This window comes from Bombus terrestris, chromosome 16 (genome assembly GCF_910591885.1).
Source record: "Bombus terrestris chromosome 16, iyBomTerr1.2, whole genome shotgun sequence".
Classification (NCBI taxonomy): domain Eukaryota; kingdom Metazoa; phylum Arthropoda; class Insecta; order Hymenoptera; family Apidae; genus Bombus; species Bombus terrestris.
The window spans coordinates 996,722-1,013,891 of record NC_063284.1 but is presented as its reverse complement, the minus strand read 5'-3'; the positions used below and the strand labels follow the sequence as shown (position 1 = coordinate 1,013,891).

General features: G+C 39.5%; 1 protein-coding gene across 3 annotated transcripts in view; it reads right to left on the bottom strand.

Annotated features, from left to right (window-relative positions):
* The window catches only part of LOC100643304, a 316,203-nt gene extending 301,979 nt beyond the window's left edge, over positions 1–14,224 (bottom strand). For all 3 annotated transcript variants that reach the window (XM_048413546.1, XM_003401592.4, XM_020867214.2), the window contains exon 1: positions 13,802–14,224. The gene's annotated coding sequence lies outside the window, so the exon portion shown is untranslated. The remainder of the gene's footprint in view (positions 1–13,801) is intronic.
* Between the last annotated feature and the right edge of the window lie 2,946 nt (positions 14,225–17,170).

The following is a 17,170-nucleotide window of genomic DNA, read 5'->3' as shown; positions in this document are numbered from 1 at the left end:
ACACCCGAAAACGATGAAAAGCAATTTTCTCTATCGATTTCGTGTTATCTAGTCACCTCTACGAAGGAGCTGAAAATGACCACGTTACGTTTCAAGGCAAACCTGTAAACGTCCTGCCATGGGTCCTGTTACTGAGTGTTTCAACATTTTCGATAAGTTTGTTCTGTTTGCAAAATTCATTGCGTCTCATAAACGAAGACATACGAACATTTTCCTTTCTTTTCTACAACCGACTCCCGAAGTGCGTCCCACGTGTGACTGAATCGCGTAATACTTAAAAAAAAAAAAAAAACACCGGCGGTTTACGAAAATTCGGAAATAAAGTAACAAGTACGAAACAAATTTGGGGACAGAACTTTTCGATCGAACTAATAGACTGGTGGTTACTCGATTATACGTCGTGCACCGAGCTGATACGTAATCCTACTCATCGAGTACGACGCCACTCGTCGGAAGAATCCACTTACGAGTGGTCGATCGGTCCGGCGTTTCAAAATTAACGCTAATCTAGGATCAGACCTAGCTTATAAAGCGCTGTCGAGATTTCGTCGGGGGAAAAAACGATCGTTACCGGTTCGCCTAATTGGACGGCGACGACTACTCCATCGAACAATTCGCTCTCGCTCGATTATTCCATCTCGTGGTTCCCAATGCCGTCATATTTCAGCATCCAGATTGATCGCCTCTTTTAGTTTCGTTCGTACGAAGAGATTTGTTGGATAGCCTCGAAATTGCAGTCGAAATTGACCAGTTACCTTTTTTATTGTTATTTTTTCTTTTTTTCGAAAAATAGTACACGTGTTTTTAATCATTGTGGGCGAATTTTTCATTTAAAAAATAATTTAGTATCTCTTTTGTCGTGAAAAATATTTATATTTCCGATGTCAGGCGTAAAAAACCGTGCATACGCGTTAATCGTTTTGGGACTTTGGAATGAACGATTTGGGAGACGATTATCCCGAAGAATATTAGTATTTTTGATGACAGAGGAAAAGAGATATGGAATTCTCGATTTTTACAGCCGATTTTAATATTCGTATCTCGTCTCTGTTTGGTACTTTTATTTATGTTTGTACGCGGTAATGTACGAAATTATTCCGATTTTCAACGAGAAGTATCTGGTTGAATGCGACTCCTGAAAAATTTTAATCGTTCGCGAAAGTTCAAATTTTCAATGTTGATACGATACGCTATACGTAAAATGATCTACAGAAAGATGAAAGCATTTATTTCAAAAAAGGTTTACGAAATTGATACACACGGTGAAATCGAATACCTGATACGTCGCATCGTGATATTTCATATTTATGTCTAACCATTTATTCGTAAATTAATATTATTATGCTGTGAAATGTAATATTCGCAAGCTGTGACAGATATTTAAAGAACGTATAGTGTTTTAAACAAAAATATATCTAAACCGTATAAACAAAAGGTAATGTCAATGAAAAACAATCGTCAAACCGTTAATTACACGATGTAGACGTTAAAATATAAAATATATATCCTTTTATCTCTCAAAATCAACAACGCAATCCAATTTCACAATCCAAAGAGTACCGTGGAAAGAATATTTGCTCGAGTCTCACTCGCTCTAATGCTTCTTACAACAGCAAGCAATAATTTTAAAACCGAATCTGCCCCATTATCGGGCTATTATATTCTCCAATATATTAGTACCAAAGGAAGATAAATAAGAGGTAGAAGAGAAAAATATTATTTCCAACGAATGGAATCGAACTGCTCGCGTGTAAAATTGACTTTAGCGACAATTCCAGCTAATACCCTATCTGTCACTAATATGTCGTCGCGTACGGTTCCATGCAGCCTCGAGCGTCTTACCGTGCTGATTGCTTCGAAGAGAAAGCGAGAGAAAAAGGAAGAGAAATTTTACTATTTAGGAAACCGTGTTCCTAATATCGAGGGAACCGTATGTTATCGATACCGAATCATTTATCGGCCATTACGATACTTGCACGGGGCATTACGCAAATGACCGACCTTTTTGCTTCTCCAAGCCCGTCGCAAAACCGGAAACAAAAGGAATACGTAAACCGGATCATACGTGAATTTCTAATTGAATATTCCGTGAATTTTTTTACGTTCAATGGCTCACGATAGAAAACTTTTATATACAATATCGGGGGCAGAATTAAGTGGACAGGTAGAGGAAGTTTCGTTAAATAACGCTTGTATATACAAAAAAGTAAATTTTAATTGCAATTACTTGCCACGAAAATTTGGCAAACGTTTCCTCGTTTCTTTGCTGATGCTTAAAACAATTGAGAATTTGAAAAACTTGCTGGAACATAAAAGAAACTTTCAAGTGGCTGTAATTTATTAAGGTATTTGCAACGCGGATTGACTTTCTTGCAATTCCTTTGAAATTTTCACCATGGCTTACTTTATACATTATCTATACGTTGTTCAATTTCAAACAGAGTGCAGCCTTACCGAAACGGAGATATTCATCTTGTAAGTTGAAACTTTTAACACGTAATCCCTATAGAAAGCCGGAGGGAAAATGACTTTTTGATTAATTACGGAAAACCCCTTCTTACAAAGTTGTGAAAAAACTAATACATGTAAAATGGCTAGAGGGTTCGTTTTAAAGGAAGAATCTCCAGCTCCGCCCTCGCCGTTTTCGGATAAATATAACGTGAAATATGTCTAGTATTGGTAATATCGACGTCCAAAATGTCGTATATCACAATGCGAAATTTCTGTCTATTTCCGAATTGTTTGTTAGTCTGCGCGCGTGCAAGGCACAAACAGCCAAGAAATTTCTAAAGAGAGAATCTCAAACATACGGGAAGAATATGGTTTTCGAGTCTCAACGTGTTTTGCTTCTGAGAAATATCGTAACGCTACAAATATCTTATGGTGAGGAAAGCTTAAATAAAAAATCGTAAAATATATATCGTAATTATTTTAAAGTTAAAGTTATTTAATAGTCACGCTCTAGGGGTGTAAATACGAAAGGATCGGGGGAAACGAGCTTCTTTCAATATGAAATATTGCGGGCTGCTTCAAACAGTTGGACTGTAAAATTTAATAGCTTTGGCTTGTTTTTTCACTGTACGTATGGAACCAAAGCCAAAGTACAATTTACGAGAGCGGTGCAGTATCGATGGTCAAAATAGATTCATCGATAGCTCCGACAGTCAAAATAAATTTGCGCTCCGCAATACGCTTTCAAACTTCGGCCGAATGAAAAAAAATGTTCATGCTCGCGTGCGTTTAAACCCCGCGCTTAATTTCGCCGCGCAACTTTTCACTTTCGTCCAATTAGAGGCTTTCACGGATCTCTTGACCCTGAGTCATCCTTTTCGTCCAAGTAATTAATTTATATGCTCGCGTTATTTGTTTTACAGAGATTTAGATCGGATAAAAGACGAAACTTACACTCGTCTTGTAAAAAGTAACGTCGAGATTACAAATTCCTCCTTCTTTTCAAGGAATTTTGCCTTCTAACTTCAAGGTGTAAATAACTTTACAGGTAGTATCGTTTCTTTTACGAAAAGATTAAAGAAGGACTGGCTGCTCGATAATGGCATTTCCAAAAATAATTTTCGATAAATCTATTTCCTCCGCTATATATTACAATTACTATGCTTTGGACGTTTTATGTATCTTTAGATGCTCTGTGTCTTCCGTGCATTCTCGCCCCTTCAAATTTTCCACAGATGCAGCACGTCCAACCTGAGTACCCTAAATTCTCATGCAAGAGAGGCGTATTCAAAAATCATTTGCATCATACCACAAAAAAATAAAAAGAAAATTCACTTTCAACGGTCTCCTTGGCGATCGATTACCCATCGACCGGGTGCACGGGGCGGAAAACGCGGAATTAATCGACGGACTGGCCGTGTACGAGTTCAAAGAGGCGCGCGGTTCGACCATACGCCAGACTCTGGTAATTGGGTTTTCGCAGCGGGTTCGCATTTTCCATCGAACGGACGCAACAGTTGAGATTTTCAGCCTGCGAGAAAGACGCCTATAGCGAAAGAAAGACAGAGACTCCGTGCTACTGTAAAGAGAGATAGAAAAAATCTTGCGTTCTCGAATTCCGACTGACTGATTGACACGGGAATCTCGCGAGAGCTCGAGCCCTCTCATCGTCGGCTACCTTCGGCTCCACTTACATTCCAGCCAGATTGCATTGTACCTTGTACCCAAAGGAGCTCGTCGAGAATTTTCCCCTCGCGACTCGTCAAACATCGCCGCGTTAACAATAGTTTATAATCCCCGCGAAGCTCGCGTTTCGAATTGCACCGGATGAACGTCGATACTCGACTTTCGTTTCTGCAGTCGTGGATAATCCAGTGAATATATTCTAAATCAATTTTGTTCCTTCCGGAAGGAAGGCTACGAAGGATTTACGCAACTCTTTTTCGTTACGTATGCGCGAGGAAAACTGTTTCTTCGATTAATAATTCAATGACTACGCTTTCCGTTTATGTTTAGTCGGTGACTGAAATGATAAGTGTGAGAATGTACAGGGTGTTCTCTAGTTATTCGTACAATTAGAAATGGAATTGTGTTATATATAAAATGAATTAAAATCAAAAACAAGTTACAGAGAAGTGGACTACGTTGAATAGAATGGACCGAAGAATGTTTCGATCGCTAAAATTTAATGGAAACTTTGACCAAATATCGATCTAATGAAAAAGCTGGTACCTATGATCCAAGCTTAACCTACTTCGGTAAATATACACGTCGCCCATCTTTCATGAGAATCTACAACATTTTTCTTTGCTCGATATATAATCGGATTAGTGAAAAATCGTTGACGCGAATGCCGCGAAGCTGGAAAATAGCAACAATGGTGACAGAAAACAGGACGCGAAATTGATTGGCGAGATCATCTGAAAGCCGCAAATAAAACGGTCTTAATTAAAGGATTTTTCATTTCGACGAGTGACAAAATGAACAATATCTCTGTACGGAAAAACCAGACAGTGGAAAGAGCTAAAAATAATCGAGTCGGAAAAACAGAGTCGAAAGAGTAGCGACGGCTCGTATCTGCACGGCCAAATTATCTCGAGAGGAAATTGTTGGAATTCAGCATTTCCGTCTCGAAATACCGAAACGCCAAAACACCAAAACGTTGGATACGTAGACGATGATCGATCCTAACGGCAAAGAGATTACGATCGAAGCCAATTTGCACTTTCCGCCGACCGCATCTTCCGGATCACGATAATGTTACACTTCGCAGCTCGGATAAAACGAAAATGGTAAGTACACCTGTGTCGTCATTCATACGCGACCATACGCGCCATTTCGTTCTTTGCACTCGTATCCAAACAGCCCATAATCGCGATTTATCCGGTGTCGATCGGTATTACGATCTGATACCAGACCATGTGTATCGTCACCGTACGTACAGTGTGTCTCAGGATGTCTCAGTATTCGTACAACTTGTAAAATCGAAAATAGAGAGGGCAATTTTTTCAGTTCTCCTTTTTTGCAAAGTTGCATAATCTGGTGACAGATTTCTAACAAATTAGTAATAAACTGAGCAATAAATAAACCTAGCGACAATAAGAACAAGTTTGGTATCAATCGAAGCTAGTAACAAACTCGGTAACAAATAGAAAGATCCAATCGACCGAATAATCCATTTTCAAAATACAAACGATTCTGTCAAAATTCTTCTTGCCAAAATTCTCAAATTAAATTAACATCTCGCATAGTAACGTGCAAATTATGCAAAAAAATCTTTCAGCGAGGTTTCTACCTTGGCAACAGGAGCTCCACAGGGCCTAATTCGAAGCAGATCCGCGTTACAGCTGTCGTTTCTCCTGCTTTTTGCGAAACTGCTCGCACGCAGTTGGATATATCGTTGTCTGGCACAAAGCGTAGCAAGAAACCAGACACCCTGTGGATCTCACGACTCGCGTAACCTATCCAGCCGTGTGTGCACACACGCAGGTAGATATCTCGTGTCCCGAGTAAAACGGAAACCGAGCTGGCAGACATTGACCCCGCGAACCGGAGCCACGGATATATTATGCAGAAAATTGCCGACGAAAGAAATCCGCGAAAGACGAGGACAGGGATTGAAGTGAGGTCGAAATCCGGATACGAAAATAATATAGTCAAATCCTGTCCACCATATATGTACGTGGACTGCGCACGCAACTACGATGGAATATAAAAGCACGGATAAAGTAGCCTAACTTGAATTTCACGTTGAAAGTGCGAAATTTTTCGCTGTGAATGCATTTTTAGTCGTTTCCCTGGGCCCTGTTAATTACTATTCAGCCTTATTCGCAGTTTTGTTAAGGTTATTACGATTTTGGCTTATTTTAGGGAAATTTTCGGGAACGTAGTAACGAGCCGCTGTTTCGTATTGTACGAGTGAAATAATAAAATTAGTAAAATTTGTTCGTCGTTGCTGTCGTTTGCCAGAAATCTCGCTTCTAATAAAAAATAATTATCGGAACTTTGATGGCTGGTGATCATAGCCCGGCAGTGGTCCGCGTTGTTTCCGTAGCATCCATTCGAGAGATAAAGTCATCCGTCGGACCAGCCTCGCGTCGTAGCACGCGCAGGATTTGCAATTGTGCGGCGCCACCGTCGCGAGAAGCAAGGTTGCAGACATTGACCCCCGGAGACCGGAGGGAGGCTGATGTTTTGGGGAAGGTCGAGCAGAAGGGGAAAGGGTGGCTAAAACTGGAGGGAGTGGAATCCAAGCCTTTCTCTTCGGCCAGCGAAATTTCCCTCTGCCTCCGCTTTTCTTTGCCCTTGCGAGCCTCTCTTCCGCCGCTAGACCACTCCAACCCGGCTCTTCTCTACGAATCTTTCTCTTTCCGTTCATCCAGCTTTTTTCTCTATTGCCTTCATCTCAACGCGCGTTTTCTCTGTCAAGTACCCTACACACGTTGAGACCTAACTTAACGTAGGTTTCGAGGTTAAGTCTCGTGTGCGACGGTCTCAGCTATCGTGTCTAACAATGTTATTATTCCAGGATTACTGGAGATTTTCTAGCCTTTTCCCGTGTCTAATCACATTCTATAATCGACATTTGTTTCTCAGTTGCTAATAAAAAATTACTTCGATTTGAAATCTTTTTGCGTCCTATGAGAATTTTATCTTTTCGCGACGCAGCCACTTTCGAGTCTGCACCCCTATTCCCAGTAAGATATCATTAGCGAAAGTTAAAAATCTAAAATTTTATTATTCGCTCCAAATTACTAGATTTCAATCCTTAACTACTTTTAAGAGTAACTTATAACCTCGCCCAATAAAATATCCGTATTTAGCGATTCATCCTGTTTCATTAAGGACGTTAATGATGGTCGCGAGTCATCGTACAGGTAGAGACCATACGGCTGGTTAATTTAGCCGTCGCTTAATGTATGCATCACTGTTGATATTATTAAAGTTGGGGCCGGACGTGTATTCAATTGGCAACCGATATGTGTGTATTATCTGTGTGTGTGTGTGCGTGCATGCGTGTCAGGGTGCAAGAGAATGGGAGAGGTGCAAGGAAATGAGAGGCGTGCGGGTTGTATCGACTCGTGGGTACGGCTGCTTCGTTTACGCGGAATTTAATACCGGCCCCGTTGTTATTAGCGGATTTATTATTCAAAAGTGCCGGCAAATGGAGATTGAACGCCACGTAGCTCGCTCTGGGTAAATCAGCCGACGAAATACTTCTCTCGTCATTCCCCCTCCCCTCTCCTCGATTCCCCGCTCTGTTTTCCGCGACCTCAGAATCTGATCATTTTCTTCCATTCTTTTTTGACAAGGGTGGTTCCTTCCGTGCCAGGAATCGTAATTTTTATGCGTTTTACATCACGCGAAGTGATCACCCTCGACAGAGGGTGCCACTCAAGTTTCGTAGGGGATGAAGAATTTTAGGTGGGAATTAACGAAGATGGAACTGGGGAAACTTTCACTCTATTCTTGGTCTTTTATGTTTTTACGGGTTTGAGGTTTCTTTCGAGACTGGTGTGTTGCGGATAGAGGTCGTTGAATAATGGAATTTGTCTTCTAAACTTTGCGCTAGGCTTGTATCAAGCGTACAAGTGGCCATAATAGACGAAACTAGGATTATTTCAGCCAAGTAAAGTAATTTGCTTTGTCATTTATGTTGGATACAGAAAGGTTTAGTTTTGGATAAATTTCAGGTCCGAAATTTTTTATATATTTAGTCTAATATGTAATAGATCGATAATTATTCGCGTTTAGTGCAACATCGTATATTTGTTGAAGGAGTAATTAATTTATTACGAGATAAAATGCTTCACAACGGAGAATGCATTTGTATTCTGGTGCAAACATTTTTATTGGAAATTAATATCGAAGATAGGGGAACAGAAAATCAAAGGAAGCCGAGTAATTAATGGCACGGAAACACAGGCAACTTTTCAGTTCCAATTAAAACACCGCCGCTTCGCGAATCGCGATACAGAAATGAAAAACAAATTATTTTTTAATTAATACGTGTATTGGCCCCTGCTGTCTCCTATTAACGACGTATATAAATTTCATCCAATAACAAGAATGAACCCAATATTATCCTCCTCTATATTTTCCTTTCTTTCACAGCTACATGTAAGTCAGAAAACGTTATTTCGTCCGAAAATTTTGAAATATTTTCCAATACTTTTGTTCTGTTAACCTTTGAGAAGTAAAAATCGAAAATATTCAAAACTTTTTTAACAGAGTAAACGAAGATTTTTTGACAGTTTTGACTAGAGCAACGAAATAATTCGCAAAAGTATTTCGATAAAAGAAACGCGTAGTTCGAAATATCAATGGTTGTAATTTTAGTTTATTTTTAGAGATCTAGAAGATTGAAAATTTCGTGAAGCGAATAAGAGAAAATTGAGTTTCGTTTGCCTCGATGAAGCTATTTGCAAAAAATATTACGAGATCTTTTGTACGATGTTTAAAAATATCTTTGCGAATAATTTATCTATTGCGAAGATTTAAAAGAGCGGAAATATTAAAAATTTTCTATGGAATTTTACAAAAAGAAACGATTTACTTTTATTTTATTTTCTCAATTAATAACTAAGCAACTCTTAAGCGAACTTTTCCACGAAATATTTGACCGAATATTCCGAAAAACATCGAGAAATACTTGGACCGAAATAATACTACGAACATACTACGAACGAATAAAATCTCAAGTATAGAAAATATCAAGTACAGAAAAAGATTTAAAGAAAGTCCTTATATCCGAAAAGTTTGCCAAATTATTTTTACAAAAATTCATTCGTACATACTTCGATCACAAGAGTAGAACGATCAACTAATTTGTAAAATATCTCAATTTGCGAATTTTCTTTCTAAATCTCCGCTTTATCCTTGCAACAAGATTTACGAATACCGATAACTTTTAATTCGTGACTTGTAAAATTTTGACTAACGATATGAGGTCGATCATGCAAGAGAACTCGGATATAAAAATATGACTTGCCATTTATCAGATCTGCAATGTTTAAAAAAAAAAAAAATTCAATTACGACCAACGCATCGAGGCAATCTTTCGAAACATTCGAGACACGCCAACTGGAACGAAGAAAGATCGAGATATCGTTCTGAAACATGCCACAGGATTAAACAAATACAATCCAGAAAACATCGACAACGCACCGTCCTACAAATACCTCTTTCTACATATGTATATCGATGTTTTAAGAATTGCGATCAACGAACAATTCACGATGAATATTAATAAATGCTAATGTTTCTCGACAGCTAATTTCGCCACACGAAGCTTCTCTCTCGCAACGATCAGCATTCACGCTACATCGAGCGTTTCTAGAAAGTGGGGATGAAAGTAGGGGATGAAAGGGGTGAAAGAGGTCTTGTCGTTCGGTGTTCCCATGAAAATTTCTGGAAAAGCTGAATTCGTAACGAAAGTTCATTCCGGCGACCGGAAACGTTAGCCAGCTTTCCTCGCATTTCCTTTTCCATATTTTCTTTTCGGCTGGTTTCTGTAATAAACGTCGTCTCGATTCTCACGCACCATCTCCAAGCCCACCAAAAGATGTTGGAAATTTTTGATAAATTTCGATCCTCTGTCATATATCACAAAATGGTTTGATACTTGTAGCACGAGCGGAAAATGGCGATTCCTTGTGGGAAATTAACTTTTGCAAATACGTACATAGATACGACGTTTATGGGAGGACTTAAAAATCGCCTCGTGATCAACGTAAATAATAATAACTTTTCGGTTCTCTTTCAACATACTTTCGCAGAAACTCTAGTAGCCCGTAATTAGTACCATGATTACGTACTTCCTTTGACATCGCTATTTCTCTCTATTTTTAACTAAAATTTACCACCGCATTCGCCCCTTAAAATTTTCTGTACCGAGTCATCCATCCTGTTCCAAATTCCCAATTAAGAAGCCCTACTTTCCTCCAACAGAAAAAAATCCTCAAATACGATCGCACTGTAATTCGTTTGCGAATAGGCTACACACGCTAACACGAGAACTAGCTATTCAACGGACATTCGGTGGATCCTGTGGCAATCACAAACGAAGAGGCCTTTGCTCTGGCGAAAACCGAAACCGATGCCAGTAGGAAATCTCACAAAGGTAGTTAGTAACCCAGACAGCCAGACAGACAGATGAGAGAAAGATAGGAAGAGGAATAGAGGGTAGGAAACGTTGCATCGTTTGGATTGAACCGGATGGCTTTAGTTCCGTACAAGTAAGATCTAATGAAGCAATTCAAACTGTAACCACAGACCGCTTCAAAGTTTTGAGAAATGCCGCAGCGCGCACGGGGCGGCCAGTACATTACCGGCCTGGTAATATCAGCCATACCGATGCCACAACTCGCCTATATCTCGGCGAACTATGCTTCGCCGAGGTTCGACTGCACACGCGGCGCCCACGAACACGCTCGAAACATTAGCGTTCATCGACTCTCGGCGATAGAACCACTACCAAACCCGGCGTAAGTATCACCCCGTTTCATAATTAGTGCTCCCCTTAGAACAATAACGTTGCTGGTTAACGAGCTCGGAATCGACGTAGCGGCTCACGACCGAGTAAATCTATCCGCGTATCACGAGCTCCAAAGCCAATCCGTTTTCTGCGAATGCTTTTATAATTCGAGAAATTTCGGATTCCATGGAGAATAAATATTAAAAAGAAGAAGAAGAAAAAAAAAATTAGTATTTGCGATGTCAGAGCTAGAGCGGTTCTTGAGACTTAAAGTAGGGTGCGACGGACCCTAAGGATCATGATACAACGATTATTATTGGCTCGAGTAAGTGTAACAGGTGTATTTCAGAGCCCAAGTTTGGGTGGAAGAGTGTTTTTCCATAATACTGAATACTGATTACGTTAAATCGTCAAGTTGCCACCCCTATTTTCCGACATTCAAAGACAAATTGTCGGTAGGTATTTTAATAGGCGTGTGACGTCATCGATCTTATATATTGAGAGAAAAATAAGCTCGGTGATAGAATGCAACCAACTCCCAGAATTATACAAGATTAATAGGTTAATTCGAACGAAGGTAACGGAGGTATCTCGCGATTCGATTTCGCGGAAAAGGCAATATTAACTGTTAAATGTCTCGCAATATTGAATAAGCATGTACATCGTTCGTGTGAAAGACATTTATACAATATCGTTAACTTCTTTCTTGTGTTTTCAAAGAAAAATAGACTGGTTACGTTGCTAAATATGGCCTCGGAACTCGAAGATACGACGAAGTTTCGATATGACAATAGAAAGGAAAAACACCTAGTACGCTCGATCGTTGCGTAGATTTTATGTATTTCAAGGAAAATAGTGTTTGCAATTCACGAAGTTTGTCCTGCAGCTCGAAGTAGAATGCAACGTACTGTATACAAGAATAACTATAGCACGGTCTTCGATTTACACGAAGGCAGCAAACGTTATTTTAAGATTCAAATTTTTGCGACAAAGTTATTCTACGATTACATACGCGCGTAGTCCTCCCTACATTCTGCGTATTCCAACAAATGTAGGCTGGTTAGCGTTTACGGATTCAAACGTAGCTGCGTAGGCTTGATGATGCTTCAAGTACAGTGCAGTGAACGGTGTAAAGCAACCCTTAATTCGAGCAAGGGTAGCAAGAATCTTTTACGATCTTTTTTGCGTAAAAAGTTGTTTCACGGTAATAAATGAAATATATTAATATCAACCCCTTGCCCTATAAGCTTTTTTATGGTCGCTACATAAAATTACATAACAAGCATTAAAATAACCTATTTTACAAATTTATTTCATTTAAGCTAACGTAAGAAAGGAAGTAGTAAATAGAATTTATATTATAATCGTTTAAATAAATAGTATATGTAATAATTACGAAATACAAATAATTATTTAAACAAAAGTGTATTCCTACAGCAACTAACGTCGTTATTTTATGTTTCATTTTAGAAACTTAATACCAAATATTATAATACATATCTATATATCTATATATTTCGATTTTATAAGTCGAGGCGAAAATTTGAAATTGAAAATTCGAGTGAAATAAAGTTCTTGTACATACTGGTTGGAGAATAATCTATCACGAGCCCGAGCCGATATTTTAAGACAAAAGAGGATAGAAAGGAGCGAAGGAGAATGGAAGAGTCTGCGGCTATCAATGAAATTTTGCCGAAAAGTTGTAATAGTGTCTGAGGGCTCGATTTACGTACATTCTACGTGAATTTGGAGAGTAAACAACAATGCTTGGATCGAATGGAGTTCAAGGGCCGTCGCGAAGGTTAAAGCTATTGCACCGCTGGAATTAAGCGTTCTGATTAAGAAGGCTGACGACAACAATCGCCTCTGTCGATGAAACGAACGTAGTAATTGGGCACTACGATTGTTCTCTAATTAATCGCTTCCTAAACTCCTACGTCCCTGATACTCATTTAAAAACTTGATCTTTTAAATTGTTAACTATCCAGCCTGTGAAACGTTTCCTCGATCGTCCGAGAAATTATTGTGTAAATTCCTCTCAATCTTTTAACACGATAATCGCCGAACGAAATTACGAAAAGTGTGACAATTTCAATTACTCGACGCTTCGAGTTGCACATTTCCCGAATTATCTCTCTCGAGAAATAAGTCGTTCAACGGTATTACAACGTATACAATTACTACAATATACGTACATAAATTCCTAATTTTTATTTAATTAATTATCCGAGCGAGTGTGCCTATTTCAAAAATTTGTAAATACGTTAACATAATCGCGCTGCACAATTTTTTCCTACACTGTAGCCGCCGCCGTTCGGTAAACATTCTTGAGCTTTTTTTCAGATTCGGGATAGCTTTATGTACGAGTACGACGACGTTATAGTTGTATTCGTACCGCGACGCGCTCATACGCCTCGCGTTTCAATTTGTAAACAGAGGAAATTAGAGGTAAAAAAGGAACTCGGCTTACAATTAGTTATGCAAGAGGCACGAAAACAACGCATATATCTATCGTCATATCCGTACATAAAACTGATTCAAACGCAATCTACATCGCGATAAAAAGACATCAACAGTATGTTTATGAGTACAAAATAAAACCGAGCGACGTTTATACGTACAGAAACAAGTTATTTAAGATCGCGATACTGACAACACGTTTGATGATCATCAAAGTCGGTGAACGGTCGCTTGTCGAAATAACAATCGCCAATTTTCATTCAATCGCGTCATTTAAAATATCTAAATCGAATATCTCGATTCGCGTTTTCCCTAAAAACGTGCCGACGCGTGATGTGCTTTCATACGAAAAGCACTATAGACACCGTGCGTGTTGCATTCATCAGAATCGTTAAAAATCATGAATAAACTTACCTAACTGCAGTTGGTGCTTCCCAGCGTTGTCCACCACACGATCCTTTCGAATCGTACACCTCGATGTCCTAAATGTCACCACCGAATAAAACCAAAGACAACAAGTTTGCTCCAAAACAAAAAGAAAAAGGAAAATGAATAGAAATGATCGTAGCACACACAACACCTTTCGCGATGAGTATATTTTGTAATAATATCGAGACGCCTCGAAATCCAAGGGTTTTTGTTCGCACCACGAGAAAATATGGTCCTGTGTAACGAGTGAACACGCGTGTATAGCCGACACGCCACGTTTACGAGAGCAACGTCGTGTACGAGGAAACTTTATCGAGTCGCGTTTACATCTCGTCGCTAGCGCGGCTCGAAACGACGAGGATCGAATCGCGGTTCGCCGATAACTGGCGACGACGCCGGGTCGGAGACTCGGCAGGCAACGCGACCAACCCTGTGTGCAGCGCACGCGTGTTACCTCCGACGCGCCATATCCCCACCCCTCGATGTCACAATGCTTCGGGAGAGGCAACGTCCGCGACAAAGAACGCGCAGAGTGCCTTTTCGGGCGCAGTTTTTCGAAAAGTGCCATCGGAATTTAACTGTTCGTAGTTAATTAATATCGTCTGATCGCACCTTAACCACTCGCCTTACGATGCGATTCGTGACGCCAAGGTGACAAAGTGGACGCGCAGAAAATTGCCGCTGCCCGGCAGAATTTCTCAAAAAGCGACCCACCATTGTTGGTAGGTGATTTTAAGTAGGAAATTTATCGTTTTTGTTCTTTGAAAGAACAGGGAAATTAGTTGTTGTAATATACGTATGAAATATGAATAAATAAAGATGGATAGGATAGCAACATTTAATCCCTACGAAAATTCAACGTAAAAAAGTTGAAAGTTCGTCTCTAAAGACACGATTGGTTATGTATAAACCAGGATACAATGTAGGGATTGAAACAAGAAAGGGGTAAACCAATATCACAGCTTGAACAATGATATCTTGTTTCCTTGTCACGCTTTTTTTTTCACCTACCTTTTGCGCCATAAACGATGCATTGTTTTTGTAGAATTCCTTTTGTTCAACTCGGTAATAGAATTCGCGCAACGTGTTCTTTCAGTACACGTATAATGTAACGAGCTATTAATAACGATATAAAGCAATGATTGGTCGTTTATCCATCGGAAGATCGTGAAGCAGTCTTAAAAATTCAGTTTGAAAAATATATTTCATGAATCAGCCGACCTTTGTCTTCGCCAAAAGATACATATACTACACCAACTTTTCGAATATTCGAAAGATTCGATTTCTTAATCTCCAGGAGGAAAGTGTCGTGTTTCGAGACATTTGCGAAAAAGCAACGGATAGAAAAGATAACTGGGTGTAATAGTAGCGTAACTTCAATGACATAGCGATATTTTATACGGGACTTTTATCATGGCGAACGAGGACTGGCACTGAAGAGTTACAACCGCGGGACGCTCTTGTTCTAACATTTATATTGCTCCATGGTAATTGTCTTTTTAACTTTCGCGCAATAGCGGAGTTCACAAGGCGACAAGAGGGGACGCTGCAATTTCGCTGGTCGGTCTGCGAGGTTGCCGAACAGGTTTAAACATTTCCTGATGGTTGACTATCTGGGAGCTTAGAGAGACCGCTTAAAACTCGACTGACGCGTGTCAATGACGTGTCTTATTGCGATACCATTTTTAAGCCTAAAATACTCGAGTCTAGAAATTAAGTCACGATAAAGTATAATTTTGTAACCGTAAATGAAATCGTCGTTGTTATTGTTATTATCATCATCATTGTTCGTACGCTTCGATAAATTTCCTAAGGTTGGAAAATCGATCGTGTTCGGTAGATTTAGTAGACGGCAGGCGTCCGACGATATTTAAGAAAGGCCCGATTCATCGGGGCACGTAGACGCGCTAAGAGGCTTCAACAGCACGCCAATTTCTCCTTAAAGGTGTCTACTGTGCATTGAGAATTCCCGATTGAGTTTGCGAACACGTTTGCACAGGCGAGCACGCCGAAAGTAAGTTTAAAGAAACGCTACCAGGGAGAACTTCCTTCGATAGTCTAGCTCTGCCGCTATAAAGTCGACCTAATAACGCTTTTTAGACACACGCATAACTCCTCACTAGAATTTTATAACATCTTTTACGAGCCACCGTGGCCGGCTGCTATTACCAACCAGACCAACCAAACTTTATTCGCGAGCATCCCAAAGTGTCGTACGAATTTTAATATTCCAACGTTTATCCTAAACGCGTTCGCGTTACTCTCATTCTTCGTACAGATTCGCTGTACCGTGATTCGTCATATCATTACAAAGTTAAACTTCTGAGAAACAAAAAATATAGGAAAATAAAGAAACTTAAACTCATACGATTACTCTAGTTAGACGTTTTCATAATTTTCCGAATTCTCAGGTTCTCTGATCGTCTACTAAATATGCGAGTGAAATTGCTAATTACGAAGACAGGGTGTATTAACATCTTTCTTTCACGTTTTTCCCTATTTTCGTAGTTTTTCTTTCAAAGTTATAAATACGGTGGCGCACGCGTTTACACTAACGGTTTGTTCTGGGCCAGTTAATAATCGGGCAAAGGCTGACGAGGCACTCATTTAACCGTTCTAATTCGCGAATATTGCACATGCACAGGGAACTTTAATCGGTTCGGTGGTTCATGTAACACACCGTCGATTGTATTAGAAATTTATTGTACTAGGGATGTTTAATGCGATTCATCGGTATCAGCAAATTAGTATGGAAGCTCTGGGATATGATTAATACCTGACTCAAATTTCATGCAAGCCGCTAATACAGCCCGTGTATATTAATATCGCCCGTTCTGTGCAAAGTGTCGCAATCTGCTTTCCCCCTGGCACCATGAAAATCGTCGTAATTGTCTTTACAAGATCCTACGTGTGCAATCAGCAACAAGTTCGTACAGCAACTTTGATGCAATATCCAATCGTCCGATAAAACGAACATTTATATCTTTTTTAATTATATTTTATGTTTCACGATGCCCGGAGTCACTGCATCGCGATTCTAACTATAAAATGGTTTTTCGTCTATTATCGTAAGAACGTAATGCGTTTTTCGAAGATATGGAAACACGTCGCAGCATGCAGGAATTATAACTGGACTGCGAATTTTATGCATCTATGGGAACTTTTAAGATACAAAACTACACGAGACGCGCATAATGTAAAGAGAAAAACGTATAAAGAATATAGAAAGCGTAGTACGTTTTATAATATCCCACAGATTTATAAAAATATAGATTTGCGGATAAGTCAGAACGTTCTTGATCTTTCTTTGCTCTTGGAGAAGATCGTGTCTTGGTCGAAATTCAAATTACATGT